The 25,029-nt window shown below is 35.2% G+C and overlaps 1 long non-coding RNA gene and 1 pseudogene across 1 annotated transcript; one reads left to right on the forward strand and one right to left on the reverse strand.

The window, feature by feature from the left end:
• The first annotated feature begins 695 nt into the window (after positions 1–695).
• LOC129035091 (uncharacterized) lies at positions 696–21,904 on the forward strand. Its single transcript, XR_008502103.1, has 3 exons — positions 696–771; positions 1,299–1,747; positions 21,572–21,904. It is a non-coding gene; the product is annotated as an uncharacterized LOC129035091 (long non-coding RNA).
• Positions 16,689–17,246, reverse strand: LOC129035090 (large ribosomal subunit protein uL11-like; annotated as a pseudogene).
• Positions 21,905–25,029: the final 3,125 nt, after the last annotated feature.

Below are 25,029 nucleotides of genomic sequence, written 5' to 3' on the forward strand. Positions count from 1 at the left end.
GCCCTAAGTTGGCCAGGGTAAGTATTCAGTCATCTCAGGCAATAGATGAGGTCATAGAGCTCCCAGAAGTTTATATCTTTTGTCTCTGGTTACCAGGACGGGTAGAGAAAACCATCAGGTGGGGGCAGGGTTAGGCAGGTCTCAGCCCAGACTCTCCTTGGGCTTGCAGTGGCCACTTTGAGGGATATAGGGTGTGTCTCAGGCCAATGGAGTTATGTTCCATGGGAGATTATGGCTGCCTCTGCTGCTTCCTACAGGTTGCCAGGGAAGTGGTGGAAAGCCATCAGTGAGAGGCCTTACCCAGCTCCCATGAAACCAGCAAGGCCAGTCTCATTCCTGCCATACTCCCCCAGCAGCCAACAGTGCCCAATTTATATCCAGGCCTCGGGTGCACGGGGCTGAGATCCTGCCCCAGGCTACAAGCCTCCCTGTTGCGAGAGCAAGCATGGCTTTCAGTCCTCACCCTTCCCTTCCTGTTGCTGCTTCTGTGCTCCTATCTGTACTTCCCGTTCCCCACACCCCAACCCCCTGGACTCTGCCCAGGAAAATTTGTCATCTTTGGAAATTATTACAAAGTTCAGCTGGAAGTCTCCTTCTCCCTGTGGACCTTCCCCAATTCCACTGGCTGCCCTCCTCAAGGACCCCTGTGAGATAAATTCAGAAATGGCTATCCTTGGCTTCCCTGGGGACCGAGAGTGCCTGCAGTTCTTTTCCCACTTCTTCTTTTACTTCTCTATTTCGCTGGGCTCTCTAAATTCATTTCAGCTCTAGGTAAGTTTAAACTCTTCTCCCGTCTTCTGGATTTTCAGGTTCTCCAGGGCCGATGTATGTTTGGAGATGGATTTCCCCCTCTCACACTTCAGGCACTCAGTTTTTTGGCAGTCTTATGGAGTTTCCAGTGGCAAGCTGCTTATTTCAAATGGTCTGTGAATTCTTTTGGTTTTTCTGATATGTTCCTGGTGTGATTCTTCACCAATTTTATCTAGAATTATATTTTATTCTACATTATGACTGCTATTATTTCCTTATTTTTCTTTGTATTTATGATATATTTCTGCCATTTAAAAAACTTCTTACTACTTCTCTGACATTTAAGTTTTGGTCTTTTTCTATTAAGTAAAGATTTTAAAATAATGTGTTAATTTGAGAGACTTTAGTTTTTAATTGAACTACTAAACCGTTTTACACTAATTATATTATTCTTTTTTATCTTGTCAGAGATTCTCTATTTTTCTCACCTGTTTCTTTTCTAGCTGTTGTTTATTATATTGACTACATTATTATTTTTTTTCTTTTAGGGATTTGGAAAGGATTCCGTGGTGGTTAATATTGAGTGTCAACTTGATTGGATTGAAGGATGCAAAGTATTGTTCCTGGGTGTGTCTGTGAGGGTGTCACCAAAGGAGATGAATATTTGAATCAGTGATCTGGGAGACACAAACCCACCCTCAATCTGGGGGGACACCATCTAATCAGCTGCCAGTGCAACTAGGATAAAATCAGGCAGAGAAATTTGGAAAGACTAGACTGGCTGAGTGTTCTGGCCTGCATCTTTCTCCCATGCTAGATGCTTCCTGCCCTTGAATATCAGACTCCAAGTTCTTTAGTTTTTGGACTCTTGGACCTTTGACCACAGACTGAAGGCTGCACTGTTGGCTTCCCTACTTTTGAAGTTTTGGGACTTGGACTGGCTTCCTTGCTCCTAAGCTTACAGATGGCCTATTGTGGGACTTCACCTTGTGATCGTGTGAGTCAATACTCCTTAATAAACTCTCCTTTATATATACATCTATCCTATTAGTCCTGTCCCTCTAGAGAACCCTGACTAATACAGATACACAGAAAGTTCAATTTTCTAAATTTTAAGCATTTTAAAAACTTACTTGAGTCTATTTTTCTCTCATCGTCTATGAACAGAGTAAAACAGTAACTATTATCATTCACATCCCTCCAGCTCAGATGACACATTTGGCATAATTTTCACATTTCTATTTTTCCTTCACACTGTTTTGCTGATATAATCTCAGATTTCAGATCCAGGTTATTATTAATTATTAGCTTAATATTAAGTATTTTTATCTTGTAAGTACTACATCTGAAATTTTAAAGCTAATCACTCTATAGAGCTAAGAATTCTATTTGCTGAGTTATTTATATTTATTTCTTAGTTGACCTAAGTGACTAGTCAAATAGTTTTTTTCCACAAAGAATTTTAGATGACATTGCCTCTCAGTCTAGTTCTAAAAACAACTTTCTGTTGCTCTAGCATATGAATATGAGCTTTTCTAACTAATATTCCTTGGATCTCAATCTTTTCTGCCCAAAGCTCTGTAAACATTATTTCATTCCTTTGTTTTTCTTAGCATTTAATATTGCAAATAAAGTCTGATCTACAGACATTCTGTTTTTTTGTTCCTTTATGGTTCATGGGATTATTTTATATGACAGAAATGTATTCTGAGGGGTACTGGAATATATCACTCCAAAACATGCCTCTTTGGAATACGATTTATTTTTTATTATTTATTTATTTATTGTTAAAAGCCACTGAGAAAACTTCTGCTTGTTTGTCTCTAATTAATCTGTCTTTGGCTAGTCTAATTCACAGGGCCTCTGCTGGAGAACCTAAGATGAGTAGAGGAAATGATTTGTTGTCTTCCTCTCCTGAAATACCTAACTGTGGGTGTTTATATTAGCAATGATTTTTATCTTCACATTTTTTTCCTCATCTTAGATTGTTTCTTCCATAACATTACACTCCTCATATTAATCTTTTTCAAGGGAATGATAGAGAAATTTATCACAACAGCCCTTTATTTTATTCACTAGCTCAGGCAAAAAGAGCTCATCCAGGCTCTCTGATTGTCTTGACCATCACCGGACAGATAAGGTGCCCGAAGTTTTGGAGTGGAAGGGTCACTGTAAGCTACCCGCCTACTTCCCATAAATGCTGATCTTCCACAGGTAGGACAAAAGTGAGTTGTTCCTTTAGGCTTCCATAAAATCTTTGACATGGGCACAGATGCTCCTTGACTTACAATGGGGTAACATCTGGATGAATCCATCATAAATCAAAAGTATCATTAGTCTAAATGCATTTAATACCCCTATACACCCATCTTAAAGTCAAAAAACCATAAGTCAAACCATCATAAGTTGGGACCAGTCTATGTAGGATCTAGCAGATTATTTTAACTTTCTATATGTGGATGATATTCTTCATAGTTTCCAGAGCTGATGCAAGCCTTCTGTTGTTTTGATATTTGGTCAGCCATTTCCAGCGAAAAATGTGGGAACTCAGGAGGATCTGTGCTCTGATCTTCAGTCTACCATACTCCCTGCACATTAGGGGTCTTAAGTCTGATAAAGTTTTGAAAAGGAAAGAGAAAAGCTGCATTCTGTGCTCCTGAGACACGGAAGCCCAGCGGAAAGAAAATATCCAGGATGTGGAGCGGGTGAGGTTGTGCACCATTAGTATGTAAAGCCTTGATTCAGATGAATGGTTAGGAGTACAGTGCCAATGAGAGAGAGAGAGACCTCTGTTTGGACCTGGCATCTTTGCTGTTTGGAAGAAACCTTTCATCCAGACAGTTTGAGTCTGATCTTGCCTCATTCTACTGGTGAGCTGTATTATGTCTTGCACAGTGCTGCCTCCCTTTTTTTCTGTGGCTCTTTGACACCCCCACCTCCCTGCCAGCCTGGTGTGGCTGATCAAGCTGTTCAAACAACTGGAAGACATCAGAAGTTAAACACTCATTATTTTAATTTGATGCTAATCATGTGTTAATGAGACTAATCCTTGCAATGATTCAGGTAATTTGCTTAATGGCTGCCCAGAGTACAGATTACAGCAATCAGTCACGTCTGATAAGATGTCTGTCGTGGAGGAGGCTGTCAGGTGAATGAGGTGGGAAAAGGCTCAGGAGTAAGGGTCTGATGTCAGGCATGTTCTGTGTTGGAGGGTAGGAGTTAAGGGAAGGAGACAGCTCAGAAATCCAAATTTTCAACCAGAAATGAACATCCTAGTGTTCTTGTTTAGAAGGAAGAAGTTGGTGTTGACAGGCTTTCTCATCTTATAGCGACACATACACACTGAGATAAGCATGACAGTTTGAAGAGAATTGGATATACAATTCATTTTGTTCTGGAGAAGTCAGTACAATTATTAGTAGGCATATTCCTACAACTATTAAATTGAGTTAAAAATCTTTTTTTCCTATCAAAATGTCAAAGAAAAGATGAAACCACTCAGAGCAAAGGAAGATATATTTTTTTTCTTCTCATCTTAGGAAATAGATGCTAAAATCGAAATTCTAAACTGAAGCATCATTATGTTTTTATTATACTCAAGCATTGTAAATGTATAGTCAGTCCTTCATATCCATGGGTTTTGTATCCATGTTTTCCATCAATCATGCCTTTGAAAATGTCAGAAAAAAAAAGTACACCAATAAAACTAACACAAAATAAAAAATGATACAGTATAACAACTATTCACATAGCATTTACATTGTATTACATTTTATGAATAACCTGGAGATAATTTAAATTATAGGGGACAATGTGAGTTGGTTATATGCAAATACAATGCTATTTTATATAAGGTATTTAAGCATCAATGGATTTTGGTATTCTGCAGGGGCAGCGCAGTGTAGGACAGATGTCCTGGGACAATCCCTCACAGATACTGAGGGACAACTGAAGATACAGTCTCTGATGTGCTTAAACTAATCAATGAGTCCTATGTTGGAGGCATGCCACCCTCTAAAACTTTGCTAGATTGAATCATGATATATTTTTCAATAAAATATTGAAACTCAATAAATTATAAAATGTACAGATATAGAAATAACAAAACACTTCTAGAGTACATGTTCAAAAATTCTCCCCATTATTTGCTTTGCTTTAATTTATTCATACTGATAGAAAATTTAAAATTTTATGGATTTATTAATCTAGATATCTGAATTGTTTCATTCCCATTCAGTATTTTGGTGAGGAGGGAAAAGTAAAAAAAAGAAGATAGATTCAGGCATGAAAAAGATTTGCAGTTTATTTTATGTTTAACTTAGTTGTTTTGATACATTCATGATACCCTCTTCTATCTTCTGTGGAATGCAATTTAGTTCAATGTAACAAACATTTCTCCAGTATATCTTATCTTCAAGGAGGTGTTATTTAGTTTCTTTTGTTTCTTTATTTGTTTTTTGTTTTACAAAACAAGGGGCAAGCATCTTTCTTGGGAGCAAAGAATGTGCCCATCTTATGACCGTGAGGGCAGGAATGGACAGGGAAGGAAAAATTGGAGTCAGCTGTTTGAGGACTAGATGTTCAGCTGCTCTAACTCAGAATGTGAATTTACAATAAGGATGTAGAGGAGATACTGTAACATGAGCATAGTGTTTTGGAATGACATCAACAGGAGGATTACACATATGGGAGGGATCACAGCATCTAGGACATATATAGATACAATTATATGTGAGCATTAGTCCTGTGAACCCAAGTTAACAGTTTTCCCTTTTCACCCTACTTAAGAAGTTATTTTATCACCATAAAAGGCTTTCATGCACTATTTCATGCTACATAAGTGCAAATAAAATGCACTTGTATCAGTGACAATGCTATGGATGAGACTGGTTTCATATTTAAGAATCAAGATGATTGTTTTATAAGCATGTACCATAAAAAGAACAACCTGCGGTATGCTCTAGAATTTGAGAAGCTAATGCTTTTAAGGCAGGCAGACCATTGTTTTAGTAGTAGTTGTTTTTGTTGTTATTGTTTTTATCATTAATTATTATTATCAATCCCCTTTTATCTAAGCAAAGGAGAATGGCTTATTTGGCTTGCTAATGATAAAATAATCTGCACAGAAGCAGGAGGTTAACCTCTCAAAACACTGAACTGTTACTTCATGGCTTCCTTATAGCACATTGCCTCTTCCATTAAGCTGAGGCAAGAAATATATAGAGGAAATGAAGTGAAAAATGCTAAACATCTGTATTTATGTAAGACAATAGAGTTTGAAGAGGATAAGGTGATGCTTACAATGCTTCATTTATTGGAAAACCACTTATATAGTCAAGATATAAGTGTTTAAGTACATTCAGGCTGCTATACAAAATATCATAAACTATATGGCTTATAAACAACAGAAATTTATTTCTTACACTTCTGGAGGGTAGGAAGTGCAACATGAGGGTGCCAACATGGTCAAGTTCTGGTGAGGGCCCTCTTCCAGGTTGCAGACTACCAACTTCTCACTGTGTCCTCACAGGATGAAAGGAGCAAACTAGCTTACAGTAATCTCATTCACAAGAGTTCTGCTTTCACGCCCCAATCACCTCTACAAGGCTCTAACTTCTTAAGGTTACCACACTGGGGATTAGGTTCCAGCATATGAATTTTGGGATGGAAAGGGCACAAAGGTTCAGGCTATAGCAGTAAGTTAGTGTTATTTACACAAACTATATTAAATACAGATACCTCTTTAAACTGATCCTGGCTGTCTTTTCTCTGTAGTAACATAGTGTATCCTGGCATAATTGTTTTCATTCTTCCCTTTTATTTGAACTTTCGTGTCCTTCAGAAGTTAAGCTAAATGGAAGAATCCTTGAGGAGATACTTAAACTAGCCTACCAATAGTAGGGTATTTGGCCTGTGCTGTTGAAATCACTTCAGACATCTGTGTTTGTTTTTAGGAGGACTTTGAAATAATACTTGTTAAGATATTGTGAAATTATACATTCTTTTTAGAAGTTGTGCAGTTTGTAGAAGCATATTTTACAAGATTGTAAAATCTCATAATTATTTCGTATCTGTGACAAATAACACAAATTATTGTTTTTTCTTCATATTATCTTCCATGAAATTTAATGGACAGTGCAGTTTCACTTTAACACTAGGTTTTCAGAGTATTAGGATTTATCCAAACACCAAGTTGATTGAGAAAATGTCTCTTTGCCTCATCTATATTGCTAGGCTCTTCAAATTCTAAAGTGTGATATTTTGCTTAAGTTATGAATATATTACAAATGATATAAGAAATTTAGAAAATATTAGGAGGAAGAAAAGTTTTAGCCCCAGGTAAAGGGATAATTTTCTGTTTTGCTTTATGTGTGGCAACTGGGTCTGACTTATTTTTATTTCTAATTTTCAGCTTAAATGTCAAGTATTAAAATATTACTAAAATTATCTCCGTTTCAAGACAAAATAATATGAATACATTATTGATATAAATAAATTAATGTGAATTTCTCACTTGCAATTATTGCATTTGCATCTATTTTGATTAATGCATTATGACCAAAATGATTTTTAGATTCTACCATCAAAACAATTTGGTAAAGGGATTCATACTCCTTTAGTAACTTAAAACCGACAAGAAAAAATGGTGTTCAGTACTTGCTATTTAAAAATAGCCTCCAATAAAATAGATTTAATTTTTCCTATTCCTCTCACTAAATAAACAAAAACCCTGGAAATTATTTGCAAAACAAATAGAAGACTTTGAAATGTGGAGAAAGGAAGGCAGACCAGTTAGGGACTTTGAGTCCCAAGGAAGTACATGGTGGTGAGTTTCATGTGAATGTATGTATGTAGGTATTTATTGCCCCATATATCCTAGACTTGGACCTGAAGTAAACAGCAATCAAGAAACACAAATGGTAGAAGACAAACAACGACAACAACAACAACAAAAGCAACAAAGAAAAAACACCCAGCTTCAACAAAAGCCTTCTCTCTTTAGTTAAGCCTCAAAAGGTGCTTAGCAGGATAACAAAAATGTTTTAGAGAAAAGCTACTGTACTTCAGCTAAACACCACAGAAAAATCTGTGGCCCCACTCCACCCATACTAGCAAAGATCACATGGGGACCCTACACGGTCATTTTTGTCAAGATAAAACAAGTTACCCCAATTTTCTTACTGCAGTTGTGTAAGAGAAGGCTGAGTAGGAAGCCTATAATTTTGCTCTAATTTAACAGCAATGAGATGCTCATTCCCCCACTGACTTTCACTACTGCCCAGCAGTAAGAAGGCAATCTCACTGTCACTCCCATGTCTGGCCATCTGGGGAACAGTAGTGAGGCACCCCTACCTCTCCCAGCCAGAGAAGTAACAGTGAAGGTTTAGTAGGATGTCAAACTCCCACCACCACCCAATGGCAAAGAGGGCGCCACCATTCCTTGTGTGTCAGTGAAGGCTGAGTGAGGAACCTGGACTTCTAACCCCGTCTGGAAGTAATGAGGCAATCCCCTTCACCTCTTCTCTTGCTGGAGTGGCATCAGAGAAAGCCAGCTAAAACAGAAAGTCTAAATAAAATATACAGTCTCATAACATATGTCTAAAATGTCCAAGTTTCATTACAAAATTGTTAATCACACCAAGAACCAGAAAAATCTCAACTTATATGTAATAAAAAATTAATAGACTCCAAAACCAAAATGCTAGAGATCTCACAATTATCTAGCAAAAATTTTGAAGCAGTCACAACAAAAAAAAATCTTTAACAAGGAATTATGAACACACTTGAAGCAAATAAAATAAATGGAAATTCTCAATAAGGAAATAGAAGGTATAAAGAAGAACTAGGTAAAAAATTTAGTGTTGAAAAATACAATAATCAAAATAAGAACATGAGTGGACTCAATAACAGAATAAAAGGATCAGAGGAAAGACTCATTGTACTTGAGGAAAGAACATTAGAACAACAGAAATGACCTGATGTGAATCATACAGAAAAGAAGTTAACAAAATAAAAAGAGCCTCAGAGATCTGTGGAATTATAACAAGACATCTAAAATTTATGTAATCAGAGTCCTAGAAGGGGAGGAAAAAGTGGGTGGAATGGAACAAGTATTCAAAAATAACGGCTGAAAATTTTCCATATTTTGGGTAAAGATGTGTACTTTAAGAGGCTGAGTATAACTTAAACAGGATAAATCTCTGAATAACTCCTATCAAGGCATATCATAAACAAATAATTAAAAACTTAAGACAAGAACTAAAAATCTTGAAAGCATCAAGATCAAAATGTCACCTTATAGGTGAAAAAAAACTAAAAAACTGACATTACAATGGTGTTTGCTTCAGAACCTGTGACAGAGGAAGTGGAACATTTCCATGTTTGTGTGCTGAAAGAAAAGAAAAGAAAATTCTATATTCTTTGAAAATATCTGCCAGAAACTGAAGAGAAATGAAAATGTATTCAGGTAAAGGAAAACTACGAGTGTGTGACCACTAGGCTTATGGTAAAAGTATGACTAGAGAAATCAATCAATCGATCAATCGATCAATCATCTATCTATAGAATATTTATATAATATATACATATAATATATATATAGCATATATATACTACCTGGAGAAAACAGTAAAAAACTATACAAAGAGATTCATTCAAATGGCGTACAGATAAAATAAAAATAGAGTTTTAAAAAACTTCCAGTTTACCCTCAAAAAGGCAAGAAAAAGAAGAGAGTAACATTTTAAAAGAAAACGAAAGAACAACAGAATGAAAAATAAGATGCCAGACTTAAGCCTTAACATATAAATAATTACTTTAAATAGAAATAGTCTGAATATAACAATTAAAAGGTAGAGATTGGCAGAGTGAATTAAAAATATGAATCAACAATATGCTGCCTACATGAAACTCACTGCAAATATAACAGGATAGATAAGTTGAAAGTGAAGTAATGGAAAAAATCTATATCATGTGATATGGTTTGGCTCTGTATCCCCACTCAAATTTCATGTTTAACTGCAATCCAGAATTTTGGAGGTGGGGCCTGGTGGGTGGTGGTTGGATCATGGGGGTACTTTCCGATGGTTTAGCATCATCCCCCTTGGTGGTGATGTGGCAAGAGGGAGTTATCAAGAGATCTGGTGATTTAAAAGTGTGTAGCCTCCCCTTCTCTCTCTTCTCCCTGTCCTGGCCCCCTGTAAAGATGCCTGCTCCCACTTTGCCTTCTGCCATGAGTAAAGGTTTCCTGAGTCTTCCCCAGAAACCACTATGCCTCCTGCACAGTCCTGCACAGCCTGCAGAACTGTGAGGCAATTAAACCTCTTTTTTTAATAAATTACCCAGTTTTGGGTATTTATAGCAATGAGAGAACAGACTAATACATCATGCAAACCTTAATCAAAATAAGGCAGGAATATTTCTATTTATTATAAGATAAAATAGACATTGCTGCAAGGAAAATTACCAGACACAGAAAGGGAGACTGCATAATGATAAAGAGGATCAACTTATCAAGAAGGTGTAGCAATTTTAAATGCATATAAACCAAACAATGGAGCTGCAAAATATGTGAAGCAAAAAAATCTGCAGCTAAAATTACACTTTATAGTAAAAGACTAAATGCTTTCCCCAAGTCTATTAACAAGTGGGACTTATCTGCTGCCACCACTCTTATTCAGCATAGTATGGGAAGTTTTAACCACTGCAGGAAGGAAACAGAAGGAGAAGAAGGAGTCATACAGATTAGAAAGAAAGAAATGAGACTGTACTTATTTGCAGATAGCATGGTCTATGTAGAAAATACAAAGTAATGTACAAAAAATTTCTAGAATTAATAAATGAGTTAAGCAAGGTTGTAGAATACTGTTAACTTACAAAAATCAAATTTCTGTTTGCAATAGACATAAGTACAGTAAAATTAAAAATACAGTTTTCTTTACAATTGCTCAAAAAATGAAATATTTTGGTGTAACTCTAACCAAAGATATGAAAGAGACTTGTATGCTAAAAATTTCCTATCTCCTCAAATTGATATACAGATTTAATGCTATTTCTATCAAAACATAACAATACTTTTATAGATATAGGTAAGATTATTTCAAAATTTATATGAAAAATAAAGAAACTAGAATAGCCATAACAATTTAGAAAAAGTAGAATAAAATGGGAGAAATCAGTCTACTTGATTTCAAGACTTATATGGCTACAGTAATCAAGACTGTATGGTATTAGCAGAGGGATAGACACATAGAACAGTGGGACAGAATACAGAACCCAAAATATAGATCTATATAAATAAATGCAACCGATTTTTAACAAAGTTGTAAAAGAAATAAAACAGAAGAAAGATAGAGTCTCAATAAATCTATCAACAAAGATAGAGTCTCAACAAATAGTACTGGAGCTATTTAAAATCTCCAGCAAAAAAGAAAAAAAAAACTTCAATTTAAACCTCATCTCTAAACTGAAATAACTCAAAATAGATTATGGATTTAAATATAAAATGTAAAACTATAAAACTTAAAGTCTTTGGGATCTGGGGCTATGCAAAGAGTTACAATCTGCAAACTAAGAGAAATATTTGCAAATCAGAAATCTCCCAAGAATCTAGTATCTATCCTATGTCTAGAACATATAAAGAAATCTCAAAACTCAAAATTAAGAAAATAATCCATTTAGAAAGGGGGCAAAAGACATGAACAGGCACTTTTCCAAATACTATAAAGTTGAAAAATAATTACTTGAAAATATATTTAACATCATTAGTTGTTAGGGAAATGCAAATTAAAACCACAAGAAGATATCCCTACACACCTATTAAAATGTCTAAAACAAAAAATTGTAACAACACCAGATGCTGGTGAGGATGCAGAGAAACTAGGATCATTCATATTTACTTGCATAAATGTAAAGTGGATAACCACTCTGGAAAATGGTATGGCAGTTTATTTAAAAACTAAACATGCAATTTTCATAAAACCCAGCAATTGTACTCCTAGACATTTATTCCAGAAAAATGTAAACTTAGATTCACATGAAAATCTGTACATTAGTAGTGTTCACAGCAACATTACTTGTAATAGGAAAAAATTTGGAACCACCTAGATGTCCTTCAATGGATGAATGACTAAACTATGGTACATCCATACCATAGTGGTCTACTCAACAATGAACAGGAAAATGCTCCTGATACGTGCCACGACCAGGTAAATCTCTAGAGAATTATGCTGAGTGAAAATAAGTTGATTCCAGTTACATACTTTATGATTTCATTTATATAATATTCTTGAAATGATCAAGTTATAGAAATGGAGAAGATTATTAGTGGTTACTAGGGATTAAAGGGGGTGGAGTGAGTGGAAGAAAAATGGGTATGAATATAAAAGTGCAACATGAAGAATCCTTGTGGCGATGGAAGTTTCTGTATTTCTACTGCATCAATGTCAGTATCCCAGTTGTGATATTGTATTATAATTTTGCAAGATATTGCCTTTGGGAAAACCTGGAGAAATATGGATGAGATTCCTCGAAATTATTTCTTACAACTCTGTGAATCTACAATCGTCATAAAACAAGTAGCTGTGGAAAAAAAAAGCCATCCCCCAAAACATCTCAAATTCACTCCCAACTCCCCAAACACAAGTACTTTTTATTTGGAATGTTTGAATTTGGTAAATTGAAGTGTTAAATATCCAACACATAGTTCCAGGAGAACATGTGTGCTCTAGAGTGATAATTAACCATTTAATTGCTCTTCTCTCCTATCTACATTGTCCAATACTTCTAAATAGTAATTGAATATAGAAAGTTTTTCGCATTTAGAACAGGCGATACATTCAGACATCATTCTCTTTTTATAATTTATGCACATTTTACATATTGCAAATGGAAAGAAACTCTGTCTTTCATGAATGTATTATTGACATTAAATGTAAAAAACAAACAAACCTCTAATTCAATTTGCCCACCAGTTATAAGACATTGGGTACTCCATGTTCTTGCAAAAATAGAGCAGAAATCAAACTTTTTTATAGTTTGGCAATTTGGTGTCATTAGGGAATTATTAAATGATTTGGAGAGGTTCCCTCACATGTTTTACAAGTCATGGAAATCTTTACCCTCCAATTTTATTTCCAATTTCTATTCCTGAGTGTCCCTTATTTCTCCCTTCTCCATCAGCTATGATCTCCTTCTCATGCTTTTACACATCTTACTTTTTGGTTACCTTTTTCATTGCCACACTCATTCTCAAAAAGATGTATAAGAGGAAAAACTTGTTGCATCCCACAGAACTAACTAAAAATGTTACTGAGCGTATTAAAGGCTATAGATCTAAGTGAAAAGTGTTAGTGTTTCCCAAGTAACTGTAACAGAATTTTTGCAGTGTCTGGGAACCAGAGATTTGCTTTCACCTTACAGTTTTTGTCAGTAGGCTAAATATGCAGAATGAATTCAAAAGACACTTGAGAACAAATACACTTATATAACCCCAAGACACATTTTAGTCTTTATTTTCAGACTGATGCCTTGAAAAATATCACTTCTGTTTTGAGTATATTTCTTAGGACCAATTTTGCTAATTCATGTGTATTTATATTTGGGGAGTTACGGAGTGTGCATTTGAAACTCAAAATAGCATATCTCCTGGAAAAGAAGTGATGACTTCTTTCCAAAGAAAAGAAAATGGAGCCTGGCATTTTTTGCTTAAGGTCTATGACTCTAGACAGAAATTTATATCAGTATCAAATGGCTGTAGTTCTCAAAGGCTTCCAAACTCCACCTTCCTTTTAGGAGAGACATTTTTAGTCTAAAATTTAATTACTAAAATGTGAAACAAATCAAAAGACAAAACAAATCAGGCTGTTAAGACAAACATTAAAAATCAAATTATGCTCTCAAAATAGGCAATTTACAGCTTGGAAGGGTAATTGGCAAACCTGAAATGCATACAAATAGTCGAAATTACTGACTCAAGCTGTATATTACCTATTTGAGGGCATAATTTGACAATGACTCTTGCAAAAGGCTAGAGATTCTATCATTTTTCATGATTTAACAGCAAAATATGGTATAGCACTCTGTCTAAAAGAGTCTGAAGGCGAATTAAATTGAAGAAAGAGCTTTAGCTGTAAGAGAAATGGGTGTTGAAGCTATATGCCAGGAAGAAGCATGGATTGGTTTTAAAGTTTTACAGTCCTATGTTAAATGAACGCTCTCTCCAGAGGCAACTACTGACCACAGTGTTTCAGGAAATCATTTAAATAGTTTTAACTTACTGGTTTTGGAAAGGAGGATAGGAAGTATTCAACTTGACAGCTGAGTGATCAAATGTGGTTTTTGTTGTTGTTGTTTTTTATTATTATACTTTAAGTTCTAGGGTACATGTGCACAACGTGCAGGTTTGTTACATATGTATACATATGCCATGTTGGTTTCCTGCACCCATTAACTCACCATTTACATTAGGTATTTCTCCTAATGCTATCCCTCCCCGGCCCCCAACCCCCCAACTGGCTCCAGTGTGTGATGTTCCCCGCCCTGTATCCAAGTGTTCTCATTGTTCAGTTCCCACCTATGAGTGAGAACATGAGGTGTTTGGTTTTCTGTCCTTGTGATAGTGTGCTCACAATGATGGTTTCCAGCTTCATCCATGTCCCTGCAAATGACATGAACTCATTGTTTTTTATGGCTGCATAGGATTGTGAATAGTGCTGCAGTAAACATACGTGTGCATGTGTCTTTATAGTAGCATGATCATCTCAGACATAAAGTTCCCTGAACATTAACACATTTACTTACCAAATTTGATTTCAAATTCTAAAACAAAGAACTCATTATTTGCATTTGTGGAAATGTTCATATTGCCAGCATATTCTTTTGCACATTGGAAAAAGCAATCATTCACTTGAAATGGCAATATTTAGAATTTTGGTAGCAGTAATGTGGGGCAGGTGACAGTAGCCAAAGATGGCACAGAGGAAAATATTAAATGTCAGGAGAGGGATGAATCCCATGTGTCTCAACTAGATTGTATTTTTTCTTGGGGCCATTCATTTATCGCCTCAGTCCTAGTTTACCACTGTCTTCTAGCTGTGATGTTTCTTTCAACTGTATCATTTGGTACTCCCTTCTCAGGACAACCTCTCTGCCCTGCACTCAGATTTAGTCACATCTAGATTTTTTTCAATTTGGGCAATTAATATTCTTATGACCAATAAGGCTACAATTTCCATATATGCTTGACACAACCTATGCCAGAACAGGGTTCTTTTTTTTAACAGCTTTATTGAAATATGGTTAATGTATAATGAATTACAATGTACAATTTGATAACTTTTGACTAATGTTTTCACCTGTGAAACAATCATTACAATCAAGATAGGAAACATATCCATTACCTTCAGACATTTCCTAGTGTTCCTTTTAAGTCTTTCCTTTCCACCCACTCCCACTCTTTTTCCCTCTCCCCAGGAATCCACTGATATAACTTATGTCACTATAGATCATTTGCCTTTTCTATAGTTTTATGTAAGTAGAACTATATAGTAGATGCTAAATGGAATCATATAGCAGATACTGAAGTTTCTCAGTCAGCATAATAATTTTAAGATTTATCCATGTTGTGTGCATTAATTGTTCATCCCTTTTTATTATTAAGTATTAATAACATTTCATTGTGTGAAAATAACAAAGTTTGTTCACCTGTTCACTTGTCAATAGATATTTGAATGGTTTCCAATTTTTGGCTCTTACAAATAAAACTCTTAATACTATGAACATTCACATACTAGTCTTTCCATAAATGTATGCTTTCTGTTGAGTTGGGAAAATGTCTAGAATTGGATTGTTTGGGTAATATGGGGGTTATATTTTTCAATTTTTAAGAAACTGACAAACTGTTTTCCAAAGTAGTTTTACCATTTTACTTTCCTAGTAGCAATGTACGAAAGTTTTAGTTCTTCTGCACCTTCCCCAAGACGTAATATGATCAGTCTTTATTTTAGCCACCCTCACTGGTGTGTAGCCATATCTCATTATTGTTTTAATTTGCATTTTTCTGTTGATTAATCATGTGAACATCTTTTTGTGTACTTATTGCCATTATTATATCTTTTTTAGTAAAGTGTCCATTTAAATCTTTTGCTTATTTTAATTGGGTTGTTTGCTTTTTATTGTTGTGTTTAAGAGTTCTTTATGTACTTTGTATATATGTCCTTTATCAGATATATGCTTTGCAAATATCTTCTTTTAGTCTATGGCTTTTCATTTCCTTGAAGTTGCTTTGACAAGCAGAAGCTTTTAATTGCAATAAGATCCAATATATCACTTTTAATTTGTAGGGATCATTATTTTTGCATCATATTGAAAAAACTTTGCCTAATTCAGAGTCACAAAGATTTTTTGTCCAAGTTTTCTTCTCAAACTTTTATCATTTGCAGTTTTACATTTAGATCTATAATCCATTTTAGTTAATTTTTGTGTATGATATGAGGCACAGTTTGAAGGCTTTTTATTTTTGCATATGGAGGGCCAATTTTATCAACATTACTTCTGGAAAACACTATCCTTTCTCTCCTGAATTACCTTCATAACACTTCTTAACAACAACCCACAATTGTAAAGCTATTCACTAAACAATGTTTGAATGATAGCATGAATAAATTCAGGAATCACATTACTCTACATATTTTAATAAAGTGCAAAATATGTGTTTATAGGTCTCCTATGCAAGAATAAGATTAAGTTAATCACCAAAGACTTTGATAAGTGTCCTTATAATCGGTACTTAGGAAATAGGATTTGTGAATAAGTAAATGAATAAATGAGCAAATAAGTAGTTTACTAGAATGTGTAGATCACGTTTTTAGTTCTGTTGTTCAGGTCATTCATCCTTTTCTTTTATCTTCTTATAACTCTTTTTTTTTTAATTTTTTTTTTTTTTTTTGCCAAATGATCCTTTATTGAAATATTTTCCTTTGTGCTTAACTGGCTGGGCATTCCACAGCACCACTATTGATGTCATCTATGATGTCATGAGGGTGGCGGCTATCAACATTACAGCCCACAGACTGGGCGGTCCCCAGGATCTCTCTAATGGTTCCAGAGAGTTCTCTGGCTAAGGATCGGTGCCGCATCTGTCGAGCAATGTTGACGATCTCATCAAAAGTGATATTCCCACGGTGTTTAATGTTTTTCTGTTTCTTTCTGTGTCTTGGTGGTTCCTTGAGGGCTTTGATGATCAGGGCAGAGGCAGAAGGCACCACCTCAATCTGGGCCTGTCTGTTCTGAATGGTCAGTTTCACTGTAATCCTCAGGCCCTTCCAGTCACCCGTTGCCTTGGCAACGTCATCACCAACTTTTTTTGGAGACAGACCCAGGTGGTCGATCTTGGGGGCCAGGGCAGAAGTGGCACCGACTTCACCTCCGGTTCACCTCAGGTATACGACTTTGATCTCGTTGGTGTCGAACTTCGGCGGCATGGTGGAGGCGGCTGGTGTCGGATGAACCCGGATTCGGGACAACCGAAGAAAATTGCACCTTGGCCTCCTCCGAGCCGAAAGCCGAGAGTCTTCTTATAACTCTTGACTTCAAATAACGCTTGGAGTTTATCAAGTTTTTCCACAGGGACTGAGAGTCCAGCTAGTTCACAGGATTTTACTGCTCTCCACATAATTCAATTCCAGAAAGCTTAAGTCCCAGTTGCTAACAATGGCAAAATGTAAATCCGTGTCTATTTATTGATTTTTTTTCACCCTTCGTTGCTCACTTTCCCCATTCACTCACTTTTCCTGCCTGAATGAATCCCGAATAAAGTACCTGAATATAAGATCTGGTTTCCAAGTGCTATGGGGCGAATCCAAATGAAGGCATGGGTGAATTAGTGATATAATTCCTCTGAAAAGCTGCCAAACTCTGACCAAAGGGGACCCAAATATGGAGTTTTAATTTTTTGGTAAAAAGTTGAGCCCATAGAAACTTCTATGGATAAACTGAATAACCTGGTCTACTTCAATTTTTCAATATTAAATATAAGCAGAATTGAAGGTTGTTATGAAAACAATGATGATTAAATGTTTTATTTGTGTTGAACTTCTGTGTGAAGTTGTTCATAACACATTTTATACACCATAAAATGGAAATTTGGCTACCTAAAAACTTTAACATATAGACAATTGCTTGAAACATACTCTTTGACCATCATATATGTTTAAATGCCTATAATATTAGTTCTAAATATTAAAATTCAAATCTTCATCATTCTTAAAATGGGTATTAAACAATCTAAAAAGCTTAGAACAAAATATTATTTGGTATAAAAAATGCTGTGTTATTTGCTTTATTTTCTTATCATTTCTGATCTATAGATAATATCTTGAATACATTTTATATGTATACATTTCACAAAAGGCAGGTCAAAAGAACATGAAAAGAATAGAATAAATGGTAATAGATAACTGATAGAGCACATTTAAATTACTTACGTGTGTATAGTGCTGCTTTAATATGTAAAATCTATTGCATATCTTTTTAAAAAATTATGATTGATTTTGATGCCAATATTATAGTTTCTATTTTGACTTTATTGGAAAGATGGGATTTGATTTCTTGTGCCCATCACTGTAATATAGAGATATTCCCAAATTGGAATTTCAACCTATCTTCACCCAGGTTCTTATGATTTAATTACGACGATTGATTTTTTTTGGCTGTGATTTTTGCTCATTATACATTATTCTCTGCTCAGTTAGATAACAGTGTCAATGGTTTGTTCAGTCCTCAGTTTTTCCAATTATTTTTATGCACTTTGAGTTTAATCAATTCATTTTCCAAGCTGTAAATTATGCATTTTGAGATCATAATTTGTTTTTAATGTATGTCTTAACACCATGATTTGTTTCATGTTTGTAATTAATTTGGGGCTTTGAAAATAAAATTGCATGACAAATCATTATGGGTAATGCCACTGCCATAGACAGCAAAGCTGAAATTTCTCAGATAAGCAAATTTTCTTTTCATTTTGATTTGTTAAAAAAGTTTAAACAGTTAAAAATGACTGATATTGAGTCATGACATTCCAGGAAAATACCAAGCACATTTTCACATTAAAACAGCACTACCAATATCTAAGTCATTGTAATACATGCTGTATCATTACCTATTACTGCATAACAAACCACTCTAAAACTTAGATCCTTAAAATAATAACAATGTATTACTTTTCACAAGTCTATGGATCAGATGGACTTTTGTGTTGATCTGATCCAGGCCTGATTGATCTTGACTGGACATGCCCATGCATTTATGTTTAGTTAGCAGGTCATCTAGGTGACTCTGTTTCTGGGAGTTGGCTGGTTGTTGGGTGGAGTGATGGTGCTACTGGACCACATTTCTCTTAACAACCAACAGGGTAGGCAGGGTTTGTTTATATGGTAGTTGCAGGGCTCCAAGGGCAAGAGTGGAATCATGGAAAACTCCTTGAAACCTAGGCTCAGAACTGGCAAATCCTTTTGACCACATTTTATTTGCCAAATCAAGTTACAAGATTCAATTCAAGAGATGGAGAAATAGAATTTCTTGATGGGAGAAGTAGCAGAGACTCAAATTCAGGGAGAAGAGAATTGTGGCAATTTAAAAAATCTACTCTTTTCAAATAAATCTGATCTTTCAACTAATCTTACAGTTTTCAAGCTTTTCACCATGATGAATATTATTTTCCTATCCTCTTCTCTCTATCTCATTCATAAAGTGTATTCCCGAAAATATATATTTGGTGCATGCAGATTTATTATTATTACTCAATATTCCACAGGTCCCTATACTATTCAGCTGCTTATTTTTCACTTGTAAAAATTATGGTGGTCAGAACAGTATAGAACAAGAAAGTTTAAATCATTAAACTTTGTGTCCTGTTTGGTATTATAAACATATGTTACTATCTGCTGTGGAAACCAAATTTGTTATACCATATAAATATATACTACTATCTACTGTGGAAATCAAAATCAAATTTGTCCCAGGTTGTCATATAAACCTGAAAGTCTAGTTTTAAATTTGTTCACTCTCTATTTAGGTTTCATTGATTCAAATCCTGACTCTCTCTGTTGGGCAAGTAGCTTATCTTTTTTGTGCCTGAATTTTCTCATCTATAAATTAGAAATAATAATCATACCTGCCTTATACTTTTGTTTTGAGGATTAAATGAGGTTAAATATGTAAAACACTTAAAACAGTCCCTAACATATAGAATTACTCAATACATAACAGATAATGTTTTGATTAACAACCAAATGTCCATAACTGGCTTTCAGTTGACCAGCTTTTATACTTTTTTTTTTTTTTGGTCTCTGTTATATCATGTAACTAATTTGGGGAGAAAATGTTTGGAATTCAGAAACAGTACTGATTGGGAAAATTAAACTTGAAATGTTCAATTTATATTTCAAAGGAGAAATAAAAAATTAAATAAAATTTAGTGCAACAGATATTTGACTATCTCCTGCTACGTTAGTCCTTCTGATAGATGCTGTGAGTATAAGGAAGAGTAAGACATGGTTCTAACAATAAAGTGCAAAGATTCCCTATAATCATCTTATCCCAGGCTACCATGTTGATGACAATATTTTTTAAGTGGCTCCTGGGCATATATCATGGTCAAATACAAACAACATTATTATTAATTATTTTTCTTTAATAGTTGCCAATAGAGGAGAAAAATAACATTGTAAAATCTGGAATAAGTTGTGGTATGGGGGTTGGAGGTGGGCTATGTGTTAAACAAATTGCAAAAACCTTTTGAATCCTATGAGGAGTACCCTTTCAGATCTATGGAATACATCACAGTGAAGAGAAGGGATTTAGGGAGAGAAGAAAAACAGTTAAACAGTGGCAATTTTAAATGAATTGTTGCCATTTAAAAAATCTGCTCTTTTCAAATAAGTCTGATCTCTCAACCAATCTTTCAGTTTTCAAACTTTTCACCATGATGAATATTATTTTCTCATCCTCTTCTCTCTGATTCATAAAGTGTATATCTGAAAATAGATATTTTGTGCATGCAGATGTATGTATCATTATTTCTCAATATTTCAAAGGTCCCAATGCTATTTAGCCACTTATTTTTCCCTTGTAAAAGTTATGGTGGTCAGAACAGCATAGCACAAGAAGGACACAGTGAAAGAGAAAAGGAGTGAGAAAAAGCACATAAATTTGAGCTGTTGGGGAAGGGAGTAGAAGGAGTAACTATTGATAATGATGGTAAGTTTCATCTTCTAGGATATGAATGAGAAAAATATGGTGTGCTGGCTTTTATATGTGTGTATGTAAAATAGAAAAAGCCATAGAATATTTCCAGGAAAATCTAGGAGAGCAAAATTAAGGACTAATTAAAATGTGTTATTCTAGACCAAGGAATAATTATTTAAGAGCATTTTTTGAGATTTCTTCAACCTGTAAAACATTGACCCTCCCAGATATTCATTTAATAATTGTTACTAACCATAACAACAATATGTATGTTATTAATGTAGTTAATTTATGAGACAATAAGTTAAATTTCTATAGCAGCCCCTAGGTAACAAACCACATGCACATTATGCCATTTTGATACCAAGCCCAGGCTGTTTCCCAGTGGAGACTAGATTGAAAAATCCCCAAAGAAAAAGCATCTATTTTCTTTCATTTGGAGAAGTGACCCTTTCTATCAAATCCAAGGACAAAATAAGCCCAAGAGGTAGAAACATAACACAAATATATATTATGTTTGATAATATTTAAACATTTCCCAAATATGTGAAGTCACTATTTTTTTTTTTTTTTTTAGACAGAGTCTTGCTGTGTCATCAGGCTGCAGTGCAGTGGCACGATCTCGGCTCACTGTAATCTCCGCCTCCTGGGTTCAAGGGATTCCGCTGCCTCAGCCTCCCGAGTAGCTGGGACTACAGGCGCACATCACCACGCCCGGCTAATTTTCTTGTATTTTAGTAGAGACAGGGTTTCACCATGTTGGCAGGGTGGTCTCGCTTTCCTGACCTCATGATCCGCTTGCTTGGCCTCCCAAAGTGCTGGGATTACAAGCGTGAGCCACTGCGCATGGCCGATGTCACTATTTTTTAACAAACCCAATCACAGGCAAGACGAAATATTAAATATTATACCCATTTCATTATGTGAAGAAATTGCAATGCATTTTTATTTTTATTTGTACTTACCCTATACTTTAATAATAAAATCTAAGAAACAAAAATTGCATGAGAAAATAAACAATAATAAAATTTTTATTTAGTCATTTGCAAAATAATTGACTTCTTAGAGCTTTATTTAAATATCTTTGTTATTTTTAATGTAAAATTTTGATAGATTGTGTATTTGACAGTTAGTAGCAGATTTGGGAACATTAGAAGGTGATTTTTAATGAGATCAATATTATTATGTTAATACTCCCTAAGATTCCATTAGGAAAAGATTTAAAAATAGATAAGAAATACAAGGACGGGAGGAGAAGAGTGGAGAGAAAAAGAGAGAGAGAGGGAGAGGATAGACATCTAATTCTAGCTCTTAGATGTACAATATATAGTTTTATTTTGATAAAATGCCATCTTTAGTACTCAATTTTTCCTTCAACAACAACCAAAGATAGTGTTCACTTTGCTATAATTCTCTCCACTTGCCTTATCTCTGTTATCTTTTTTCTACCACACATTTATGTTAGGCAGCTCAGACTAACTACAAAATAGAAATACATTTCTTAGCAGCTGTTACCATAATTCTAAAAATATACTTTTCTTTCTTACAGGATTTCAAACCTTCTGGGTTTCTTCCCAGTGCTAATTCCTGTCGACTGGATTCACTAGGATGAATAGAGAAAGAAGTGTTAGTTACATTTTAAGATAATTTCTTTTCTAAACACACAGAAAGGTAATAATTCTGGCATTTTACAAAGCATGTCCATTAGCTTTCTCAATGCTTTTTTTTTCAATTGTTTGCTCACCAGTTTTGTTTTAGTCTTTTGCTTTCTTGCATATTTATTTTTTAATTATTGAGAGTCATGAACTCATTGGAAAGAGTACACTCAGAATTAGAGAGTTGGGTATATCTTTGCATGGGGAAAATATGAAAAATATGAACAGCAATGACACTTATGGTTAGTGTGCGCTACAGTGAACTTCCTATCATGCTCCCAGGAAGGAGGCTTAGACTCTCCTGGAGTTCAATGTTATACTACCAAGTCTAGCACATTGCTTTGCTTTTCCAAAATAGCAAATGTCTTAGCACTTACCTAATGATGATCTAAGGAAGAGTACTAGGGAAATGTCATTATTCTGAAGACTTTGTTGACAGCTGCAAACCATAGGCTATGACAGCATTGTGGGAAAGCAAGAGAAGACTCACCTCTGCCCCATCCTAGGAGAAATCCCTCCCCCAACACACACACACACACACACACACACACACACACACACACATTCTGGCTATACCCATGGTATGTACCCTTATTTGAGTTCTGTTCATACCGGACATAATTAGATTTTAGATAGTTGGCAGTTATACTCCTCTTCTCTAAAAAGATTTATTTTTTCCTCTGCACTCCCCATCAGTTAATCTGAGCTCTTTTGTTCTGCTAAAGGAAGATAAGGAAAAAATATTTCTTAGTTCTATTTAATCACTGGCATGCCAGTATTGGAGCTACTGCTCCATGGAGACTGCCAAAAACTCGACCTAGTTACTGCTCCTTTTTGTGGCATCTCACCGTGCGGTTTGTGGCACTTTGGAACACAAATTCACAGTTACCAGAAGTTAGGTTTATCACTGTTGCAAAGCCACTGAGTTCTGATCCAGAATCTCACAAACTGGTACATGCCCACGCAGATCTAGCCTGTCCAGATAGACGAACAGGAGGAAAAACACAATGCCAAGAAGGAAGAAACCGGGTCCTAATTAATCAGAAACAAATAAGTCATTTTAATAGTGACGTTGAAGGAGATAGAAATGTATTCTTATGAGAACCCTATGTTCCACCAGGATGACACTGTGAAATTATTCTACTGCCAGTTATTGTCACTAAGTTCTGGAATACTGAAAAACAAATGAGTCATTTGGAGTGTGTTCCTATTTTTTGTTTTTAGATTTTAATGCACTTCAAGATGTAACACAGCCTCATGGTCTCCTTTTTTAAAAAAATTTTCCTCACACTTAATTCCAAAATGATCCTTGATTAGCAGATGGATAGATAGGGAAACAACCACTTTATCTGTGGAAATCAGTTATAAAAAGTGATAAAATACACTCAACATCCCCAAAATCCAGAGTTTAAGATGGGGAAATCCTTACCACTGCCAAAAGGAAAAAAAGAAAAAAGATTCGAGTGTTACTAGGACCATTTCATTCAGGAAATGTTTATCAGGCATTTGCACTTTTCTACTTTTATTGCTCATTTGATTTCTGCTGCTTGAAATATTCTCCACTCACTGTCTTTCCCTGAAGACAAACCCAAATGTCACCTATGTTTGAAGCTTTCTTTAATTGCCTTTTTACCCTGAACCCATGAGCCCTTCATTCTCCCTTTACCAAAATTCTCTACCATTTATTATGTCCAGGATTGTTTAACACACGTCTTAAAAACACATTCTGTGCTATGAGTTCGAAATCTCCACCTTTGAGAGTTAGGCTTGTCTTATTCATAATTGCATTTTTTGCAGTGCATTGAATCTAGTGGTGGCTCAAGAAAATATTATGTTCAATTTAAAAATCGATGTTCTATTTCTAGTTTTGCAGCATCTTACTGAACACCAGCACACACTGAAAATAGATCACATATTTCCCTGGCAAGCAATTTATGATTTGAATTTTCAATGAGTCCAGCGTTGATGGACTTGTGACAGGACATGTGATTATTTGGTGGATTCAGAATGAACCTATTAATAGCTTTTCAGATAATTCATCAAACGTGGCTGTAGGAGCTTCACAAAGTAATAAAGAAGTCGAGATTTCAGTTTGGAGAGTATCAGATAATATGACTCCTGATGGACTGGGCATACCAACTTCTAGGAAGCTTTAGCAGAGATTTCATTGCAAATGGTAGAAAGAGTTAGCCTCTCTCCTCTTTCCCTTCGCCCTATGTCCTAGGATTGGTTGGTTTTTTTAATTCTTTGTCAGAGAACTCCTAACACTGAAACAAAATAGATAACAATGTTAGAAAATTCCGTGAGGGAAATCTAGAAATGCTGACCTTTCATTTGAGAGTAAAGCACCTGAATCAGCTTTCAGATTGTCGAAAAGAAA

Source organism: Pongo pygmaeus, chromosome 3 (genome assembly GCF_028885625.2).
Source record: "Pongo pygmaeus isolate AG05252 chromosome 3, NHGRI_mPonPyg2-v2.0_pri, whole genome shotgun sequence".
NCBI classification, from domain to species: Eukaryota; Metazoa; Chordata; class Mammalia; order Primates; family Hominidae; genus Pongo; species Pongo pygmaeus.